This window comes from Dendrobates tinctorius, unplaced genomic scaffold (assembly GCF_039654945.1).
Source record: "Dendrobates tinctorius isolate UK_male_01 unplaced genomic scaffold, ASM3965494v1 ptg000020l, whole genome shotgun sequence".
NCBI lineage: Eukaryota > Metazoa > Chordata > Amphibia > Anura > Dendrobatidae > Dendrobates > Dendrobates tinctorius.
In genome coordinates this window covers 55,904,490-55,914,515 of record NW_027361688.1, presented here as the reverse complement: position 1 = coordinate 55,914,515, position 10,026 = coordinate 55,904,490, and the positions used below count along the sequence as shown (strand labels likewise).

At 42.7% G+C, this 10,026-nt stretch overlaps 1 long non-coding RNA gene across 1 annotated transcript; it reads right to left on the bottom strand.

Moving 5' to 3' along the window:
- Positions 1 to 1,157: 1,157 nt before the first annotated feature.
- LOC141083681 (uncharacterized) lies at positions 1,158 to 6,659 on the bottom strand. The gene is made up of 2 exons (XR_012230789.1): positions 6,455 to 6,659; positions 1,158 to 3,473 (listed from the first exon to the last, which is right to left on the bottom strand). It is a non-coding gene; the product is annotated as an uncharacterized lncRNA (long non-coding RNA).
- Between the last annotated feature and the right edge of the window lie 3,367 nt (positions 6,660 to 10,026).

Below are 10,026 nucleotides of genomic sequence, written 5' to 3'. Positions count from 1 at the left end.
AAGACCAAAGAGATTTATATGGATGTCAGGGGCAAAATCATAGACCTGCAAAAAGCTGTAATGGGCTACCAAACCATAAGATATTGGGTGAGAAGGAGACAACTATTGGTGCAATAGTAAGAAAATGGAAGCAATACAAAATGACTTTCAATTGACTTTGATCTGGGACACCATGAAAAATTTCACCTCGTGGGGTATCCTTGATCATAAGGAAGGTGAGAGATCAGCCTAGAACTACATAGGGGGAACTTGTTAATGATCTCAAAGCAGCTGGGACCACAGTCACCAAGAAAACAATTGGTAACACATTACACCGTGAAGGTTTAAAATCATGCAGTGCCCACAGGTCTCCCTGCTCAACAAGGCACATGTGCAGGTCCGTCTGAAGTTTGCCAATGAACACCTGGATGATTCTATGAGTGATTGGGAGAAGGTGCTGTGGTCAGATAAGACAAAAATTGAGGTCTTTGGCATCAACTCAACTCACTGTGTTTGGAGGAAGAGAAATGCTGCCTATGACCCAAAGAACACTACTGTTAAGCTTGGAGGTGGAAACATTACGTTTTGGGGGTGTTTCTCTGCTAAGGGCACAGGTCTACTTCACCGATTCAATGGGAGAATGGATGGTGCTGATGAGTTTGTGATTTGATCTTTATCTCTCAATGGGAGATCGATATGCTGGAAGGTTGCCAGATTATGGTCTGAGGCCTACTCGAGTAGCGGAGAACAAACACACACAGAGACAGGGTATGTATCTGCAGGATGTTCCCCCTTTCCTGATTTAATTAGGTAGCTTATATGCTCATTTGAGTAGGCGGTAACATTACATCATCACATTTCATTGGACAATTGATCATTCAACAGTAAGCATAAATGGTTCCAACCAATCATATTCATATTCGTTAACCAATCAGATTGTACTCGGCTGTTAATTATTAGTATTTGTGTAGACGTGCTGAAAGCTTTAATAGGTCTTGGGTAAATTACACAAGACCCCAATATCATTCTCATTAATCTAGCCTCATGACAGTTATAGCTCCATTAGCCTCATTAACCTGTCTTACTAAGTATTCATGGCCCCAGTATCTACCTAATATGTGGACGTGTAGTTTCAATGTCCAACTGGGTGCAGTAAACAGTTTATCCATCACGTACAATTTCTTATGAAGAATAAGGTTATAGGTAATCATTATCATGGGACAGCATTTTCATATACAGAGTATGCATGTAAGACCCCAGAAATACATTGATATTAAAAGGACATACAGAATTCCCTGTCAGTCCCCCCTTTTGAGAACAGATATGACTCTACCATTCACATATAGGTACATTCAAAGGCCTAATGCCAGTGTCGGACTTCCTAACCCTTCTTCTGCCGAATTCCCCATAGGGAAAGGGAGATCATATCTAATTCTCAACCTCAAACCATTTGCTCATAATCATTATTGTAAGGTTTCATTGTAATATACATAGTTTTAGTAATAGACGCATCAATCAGTCTTTGAAGTAGTCCTCTGATACATGGTATGCAGCAGCATCCACAGGTCACAAGTACTGCTGCTACTACTGCCAGAGAGATGAGGAGGCTGGACACAAGATGACTCCATCTACCGAACCAGGATTCCAACCAGTCCATGAAGGGATTGTTGATACCCGAATTTTCTGCCAATTCTTCGGACAGGGATGTAAGACCCTCCAACGCCTTGGTGATACTCCCATCTGGACTTGTATTATTGGGGATGAAGGTACAGCAAAACGTTCCAAACATCTTGCACACGCCCCCTTTTTCCGCTAGCAACATATCCAAAGCCATCCTATTCTGATGTGTCATTAAAGAAGTTGGGCCTAATTGTTCAGCTATCCCTTTTACTGCATCCCTTGTGTAATTTATAAACCTTTGCTGATTATAGTAAATATAATTTATCCAATCCACATTTTTATTAAGTGTCACCCACCAAAAGAAAATTGATTCAAAACCTGCTGCTATCTGGTTCCTGGCCTTGTACTCATCCGGTACCCCTCTGGGTACCCCTATATTGTCTATATAAACTCTAGGATCAAAGGACCCAGCAGGTACTGACCTTCTATTTCTGTGTAGGGTTTCAACATTCATTCCACCTCCTTTAATCTCTTCTGATGAAATTATTTTAAATGGCATGAGCACTTGAACTAGAGCACAGCTGCCAACCCAACCTGGTGGCAACCTAGGCCTCAATTTCATATCTCCACATAACCACCATATGTCACTCCTTGCTATAGTTTGGTTTTGAAACCAACTGGCTTTAAAACCTCCTGTATCTGTATTTATTGGGATGGTGTTGTGACAAAACTCTGAAGTTAGATTTCCTACCCATCTTCCTGGTCCTGTTCTCAGGAAGCAAGTGTAGTCACCTGGATATGCATAAACTCTAGGTGGTACCTGATCAATTTTTGCTATTGGATACCGGACTGATAGAGATTGACACAGAACATTATCACTAGGGTCATATGTGGCATTATACAAAGCTAGAATACACTGTAAGTCAACTTGATCCTGTTCTGAATATCTGAGGGGAATAGTCCCTAAATGGGGCCTAGCGGTTGCACATGCAATACAATCAGTTTTGTTATTTTGCTCTGTAGTATACTTCATCCATAGCAACCATTCATTCCTCTCTGTGTAGCCTGTTTCTACGGCTAACTTCTCCTCATAGCCTAATTCTCCAATTCCATCAACATCCAACATTTCTCCTGACCTTTGGGGTTTGTCCTCCTCTTGTTCCTTGTCCTGTGCAGGAACAGCTTTTAACCAAAATGTTCCCTGCTGAACCTGTCTACCTGGGGTATACAGTCCCAATACATAGAGACCTTCATCTCCAAGAGAGGGTTCATCCAGTGTTATGAGGAGAGGATTGCAAGAGAATCTCCAGTCCAAAACCTCTGGATCACAACCCCATTTTGGAATGGGTACAGCAATATTCATCCTCTTGAGGAGAGGCTTTCCTGATGAACTAACACGAGTCATGGCTTCCTCTGGCTTATACCCCCATGACGTTCCCGTGTTCCAAGCTGCATCTGACCAAGCATTACAGTTCTCATTTCCAGGTCTAGTTACACAGATATATACCACCGCCCCTTCAACTCCTGTTAGATATTTATAATTGGGGTTGCTACTCTTCTTCCCAAATTTAAGATTCCATTGACACTTCACTATCCGACACAAGTCCACCCTAAATGTAGCTGTTGCTGCCTTGGTGTCAAACCACAAGGTTACTGATGTGCTATTCTGAAGTGTCTCGTCCAGTTGTCCTTCTTGCAGTAGAGCTGCCAACATCATCAGGGACAGGACCCATATTCTTCCACTCCAGGACCTCATAGTAGCTTGTGTAGACCGGTCTTCCGTTTAACTCTACGGATGTGGCTTAGCGGGGACCATCAACCAGTGGCTCCAGTGGTCTTCGTGTCTTTTGGTCAGCAACCAATGTCTGGATTAACTAAAATAGAATCAAAAACTTATTTATACACAAATGGGAGTCCCTTTTGGACTCCGGACCTGCTGCAGGGGTTGTCAAATAGTCACAACATCTATGTGGACAAAAGAGTACCTCAGTTGTGGTAGCTTCTGACATCAGGAAGGCCTCCAGTCCCCTGAAAAGAGATCAACACACACGAGCACATACTTCATACATCTTACCTTGGGCAGCCTGTATGAAGTCAATCTGCAGTCATTGAAACGGATAGGAGGGCCCAGGCGCACGTGTATGTCTATGGCATCTTTCTAGTCTATCTGTGTTGTGCGCATCTAATCTATGTTAATGTAAAGCTAAACAGGTGGACCCAGCATCTTTCTTCAGAGCACATAGTTTTTGTCTTCACTCACGTCCGTTGAGTCATGAGCCATCACATGGTGCAAGGATTTTGGCAAACATACCCACTGTCCCACCATCCACGGTTCTGAGCTCCAGCTTCCGACCAGACTTCAGTCTCTTCCCCGGTTGGTGACCGAGTCAGAGCCTGTAAGATACTTAAGTCTAACTGGTTATCTTTAATGCTCACCATGACCAGTGGAGGCGCCTCAGGGGTCTCCCAGTACCTTGGTCTTCTGGCTGATTCCCAGCCACTTTGTTTGCTTCGTGCTCCACGGGTTCCTTCTCATATGTACCCTCACTTCCACTATGGCAACCTCTTCCAGGGCCTGTTGATGTAAGAAAAGACCTTTTCTCCCCATATGGGGCTGCAGTTGTAGGTTCACCTGAAAACAATGACTTGTATATGTGGTGTCTTGCTTACCTTAAAGCCCCCTAAACGCCTCAATGAGTGCCGTCAACTCCACCTCCCCTGTAGAGTTATGAGGGAGGAGTGGTTCTGCTTTCTACTATCTCATGCTGTGTGATCGCCATACAACCAGGTTCTTGGACCTTCCGGAAAGAAAAACTCAAAATCCAGATTAATGAGAGATACCTTTATGGATTAAAAATATTTAAAAATAGCTGACTCTCCTCTCTTCTCCCCCCCTTTGGAAATCACCATATTAATACCGAATAGGGGGCAGAGTGGTGGATTTCCATTACACATATAACGGGATTTCCTCTTTGTTTTTTTTTTTTTTTTGTTTTTTTCCTTTTCCTCTTTCTAACACATACTAAAAGCATTCCTTATCTTTACTACCTGACAATTGCCTTCCATGGATATCTAACACTGCTTCAAGTCAAAGGCAACGTTGTACCTTGAACCATCTGCCTCTCCTTTTTTTCTTATCAACATGCATTCTAAAAAAACTTGACATTATGAAAAACTAGCTGTACACCTTCTACAAATACGTATTATGCTATAATGTGAATCCAGTGAGCAGAGCTGCAAGCTGCGCTTCAACCAGGTACGTCTCCGGTTGCCCGTTATTTAATGGACATCTGACAAGATTGTAATTTTCTATGTCACTTAATGAAATTCCGTCGACCCAGGGAATTGCAGGAATACCATGCACATTGAGCCTAAACACTTTATACTCTGGAAATCTGTCTGACAGAAATCCAAAACCAGTGAGCTGTTGGATATACCCTCCTGGTATAATTTTGACAATTCTCCAACCTTCAGGAGATATAAGCAACATTAATCCAAATGTGCAATTAGGGCACGACATTTTCTCATGGAATAGCTGGCTCACACACACCCACACACACGGCAAGCAATACAACAGAATTTCACACATGAGATCATGCACTTCCACTTATCAGCAGAGAGTCTCAAAGGTCATTCACATTCCTTCACACAGATTCAGTAAACTGTTAACTCCTTAAGCTTATCACCTCCTGGTGCTCCTGCTAAAAATCCTATCTATGTTTTTTCTGGTTGATACTTGACTGTATTGGGGCGAAAAATTCTCCTGGCTTGTCCTAAAGTGTAAAATGCCTATGGCTTGCGGACCCGTACTGACTGCACTTCGCTAACTCAATGTACAGGCCGCACCTAGACCGTATCTCTCTATCTGCCTCTTTCTCTGGTTGCTATTCACTTATTCTCTTAATATACGCTATTACTGTGTGCCCACATCTCAACAAGTCTACTTCTTCTTTATCACTCCTGCTTAGCAATATCTATGCCGACATAGACTGCGTACCGTTGTTTTATGAGGTTCCCGCTCAATGTTTGAACTTGCGTGTCCTAAACTGAAACTGATCAGTTGATAGGCATCAAACCCATGGGAACCTTGATAAGAAGGTTAACTATTTAGTGGTCTGGCCATGACCCTCCTGGTCATCTAACACTAAATCTCTACGTACTCAGTATGAGATGGCACTTCTCTACAATTAGTCCTAGCGTATTCAGCAATTCTATATATCAACCAGAGAGCAAATCCAATTAACTATAGGCAGACTAATATGACCCAAATTTTCTTATTAGCCCAGTAAAAATCTTTTCCCTCAACTAAACCTGCTGAGCCTTGTATACTCAGAGATCTTATTTATCAACCAGAAGACTAAAGCTATCATTAGTATGCAGGCTAATGTAATCCCTACTACCTCAAAGTTCTTTAGCACCATTAGAGGGCAGTTTGTGCGTATCAGACAGAATAGAAGGTGGATAGACCTATCCTGTCTGTAACGGCTTTTAACACCGTAATAGTACCTCTAGCACTCTCCGAGAGGACGTACGCAGCCTTCTTTATGCGTATGCCGCCAGAGACGTGTCCTCACATGAATCCTGGCTAGCCAGTTACCATGGAGAGACGCTCCCAAGGGGCAAAAACACAGTAAAGAATTCCTAGTACCCTCAAGGTTGGTTCAATCATTCATGCGCAATCATACGTAGCAGCTTTTAGGTTTCTCCCTCCAGCATACGTATTATGTATCACAAGGATATTCTACGGTTCTTAGCGCTGGTATGTAAGAAGACAGACTATACTGTACCCCAAAAGCCGGTTCAGAGCATTTAGCAGAGGGGAGACACAGAATTTGTAAGAATCAATGGCTCTTACCTTCACCGGTGATTTTGATCTGTGTGTCCTCTAGGCCGTCAGTCTGCGGGTGCCGGATTTCAGGATACTGGGGTCTTCTGTTGTAACCAGCCCACCCAGGGACGCCAACTGATGAGTTTGTGATTTGATCTTTATCTCTCAATGGGAGATCGATATGCTGGAAGGTTGCCAGATTATGGTCTGAGGCCTACTCGAGTAGCGGAGAACAAACACACAGAGACAGGGTATGTATCTGCAGGATGTTCCCCCTTTCCTGATTTAATTAGGTAGCTTATATGCTCATTTGAGTAGGCGGTAACATTACATCATCACATTTCATTGGACAATTGATCATTCAACAGTAAGCATAAATGGTTCCAACCAATCATATTCATATTCGTTAACCAATCAGATTGTACTCGGCTGTTAATTATTAGTATTTGTGTAGACGTGCTGAAAGCTTTAATAGGTCTTGGGTAAATTACACAAGACCCCAATATCATTCTCATACCGTAAACTCCTGAGTGACAACCTCTTTCCCTCTGCCAGTTCAATAAAAATGGGTCGTGGCTGGGTCTTCCAGCAAGACAATGACCCAAAACATATAGCCAAGGCAACAAAGGAAGAAGCACATTAAGGTCTTGGAGTGACCTAGCTAATCTCCAGACCTTAATCCCTTAGAAAACTTATAGAGGGAGCTAAAGCTTTGAGTTGCCAAGCAACAACCTCAAAATCTTAATGATTATCTTCTATCTCTCAATGCTGAAATTAAACTACCATTAAAATTATGTACTGCTCATGTCAGTAGGCAAACTTACAAAATCATCAAGGGATCAAATACTTATTCCTCCCACTGTAAATGTATTTACTGTATTTTGTTTTTTTTTTATATATTTTTACAATTTTTAATAACTTTTTTTTAACTTTTTTACACTGTCTTGTGGCACTATGGGACACCATCTATACATTGACAGATTGCTGATCTGTTACTCTGCAATGCTTTTGCACTGCAGAGCATCAGAGCAGTGTTTGGCAGGCAATGAAGAGTAGAGTTGAGCGAAACGGGTCGGTCAAATTGAAAAGTCGCCGACTTTAGCTAAAGTCGGGTTTCGCCGATCGAAACCCGACCATAGCGTGAGGTCAGCCATGAGGTCGCGGATCCGAGCGCCAAAGTCGCGTTTCAAATAATGCTTCCAGCGCATTTTCTCAGCCAATGATGGAGGACGCACACTGTGGGCAGCGCGATGACAAGGGCAGCGGCAACCACCATCTTAGAGAAGGGCATTGAAGTGATTGGCTGGCTTTGTGTGGCGTCACAGTGGGTATAAAAGGCCGTGACCGCCGACCGCCATCTTACTTCTGCCGATCTTAGAATAGGGAGAGGTGCTGCTGCTGATTCTGAATAGGGAGAGCGTTAGGCAGGGAAGAAGAAAAAAAAATAGCTTCTGCTGATAGCGCTTTTCACTGTACAGTTAGTGTGCAGTGAAAGGGAAGGATTTTTGTTGTGTGCAGCAGCACTGGTGGTGATTAGACTGTCTTTTAAGGCTACCTGATAGCTGCATTGCTGTGTGCACACTGCTGTTCAAACTGCTTTTTTCAAAGCACTCCAACTTTTATTATTTTGTTCTGGTCAGTTACCGAGCGTTCATTTTTTCACACACCGTATAGCGGTGTAAGCTCCTCACACACTACCGTGTACCGTCTGGTATCATGGATAAATACAAGCTGTGTGTAACTCTGGAAAAACAAACTGAGGAGATTTTCCATTTTTCCAGACCTACACCATATAGAGCTGTATGCTTTTCAAACTGTTTTGTATATCTGCTGTTTGATTACGGTCAAAAGTATACAGAGACAGTGTGTGTCACTCCGTATAAAAAAAGACGGAGATTTAAAATTTTCCATACAGACACCATATAGCGGTGTATGCTCCTCACACACTACCATGTACTGGCTGGTATCACGGACAAATATAAGCTGTGTGTGACTCTGGAAAAACAAACCGAGGAGCTTTTCCATTTTTCCAGACCTACACCGTATAGAGCTGTCCGTTTTTCAAACACTTTCGTATATCTGCTGTTTGATCACGGTGAAAACTATACAGAGACAGCGTGTGTCACTCTGTATAAAAATAGACGGCGATTTAAAATTTTCCATACAGACACCATATAGCGGTGTACGCTCCTCACACACTACCGTGTACCGGATGGTATCACGGACAAATACAAGCTATCTGTGTGTGACTCTGGAAAAACAAACCAAGGAGATTTTCCATTTTTCCAGACCTACACCGCATAGAGCTGTCTGCTTTTCAAACAGTTTCATATATCTGCTGTTTGATCACGGTCAAAACTATACATAGACAGCATGTGCCGCTCCGTATGAAAATAGATGGAGATTTAAAATTTTCCATACAGACACCGTATAGCGGTGTACGCTCCTCACACACTACCGTGTACCGGCTGGTATCATGGACAAATACAAGCTGTGTGACTAGAAAAACAAACTGAGGAGATTTTCCATTTTTCCAGACCTACACCATATAGAGCTGTCCGCTTTTCAAACAGTTTTGTATATCTGCTGTTTGATTATGGTCAAAACTATACAGAGACAGCATGTGTCACTCCGTATAAAAATAGACCGAGATTTACAATTTTCCATACAGACACCGTATAGAGCTTTCCGATTCTCAAACAGTATTGTATATCTGCTGTTCGCATTACGGTCACATCTATACAGAGTCAGAGTGTGTGTGTGACACTCAGTAAAAACATATAGACATTTCCATTTCTCCATACACCATATTGAGCTGTCCGATTCTCAAACAGTATTGTATTTCTGCTGTTCACATTACAGTCACATCTATACAGAGTCAGCGTGTGTGTGTGACACTCCGTAAATACATATACAGACATTTCCATTTCTCCATACACCATATTGAGCTGTCCGTTTCTGAAACAGTATTGTATATCTGCTGTTCGCATTACAGTCACACACTATACAGAGTCAGCGTGTGTGTGTGACACTCCATACATACATATACGGAGATTGTTAGATACACAAAAAACGTATACAGCTGTACACTTCTGATACAGTACCGTATATCTGCTTGTTGGACTACGATCAAATACATACTGGGAGAGCGTCTGTGACTAACAAAATATATACGCAGATTTAATTTTTTTAATACACCTTACACAGCTGGACGCTCCTCATACAGTACCATCTCTCTGCTGGTATTTTTGGTACATTTTCCCAAACATGAGGAATTGTGGTGGACGAGGTCACGGACGTGGGCAGGGGGGCGCGGCTGGTACTGATGGTGGTGGTGGTGCATGGGCTGGTTCTGGCAAAGCACAATAGCAGCTAAGGCAATAGGTGTTGAGCCTGCGTCATCGTCTGGCCCAAGAAGGCCTGTAAGGTTCCCTTTTCTTGGAGTAGGAAAACTGCTTTTAATGCCGGAGCATCAGGAACAGGTTTTGGCGTACATTGCCGAAACAGCCACCAGCTCTATTGCCTCCTCTTCTGAACGTTCGAAACCTGCAAGCACGGAGTCATCAGTGCAGGGTTCTGGTCAGGAAAAAACACCTTTC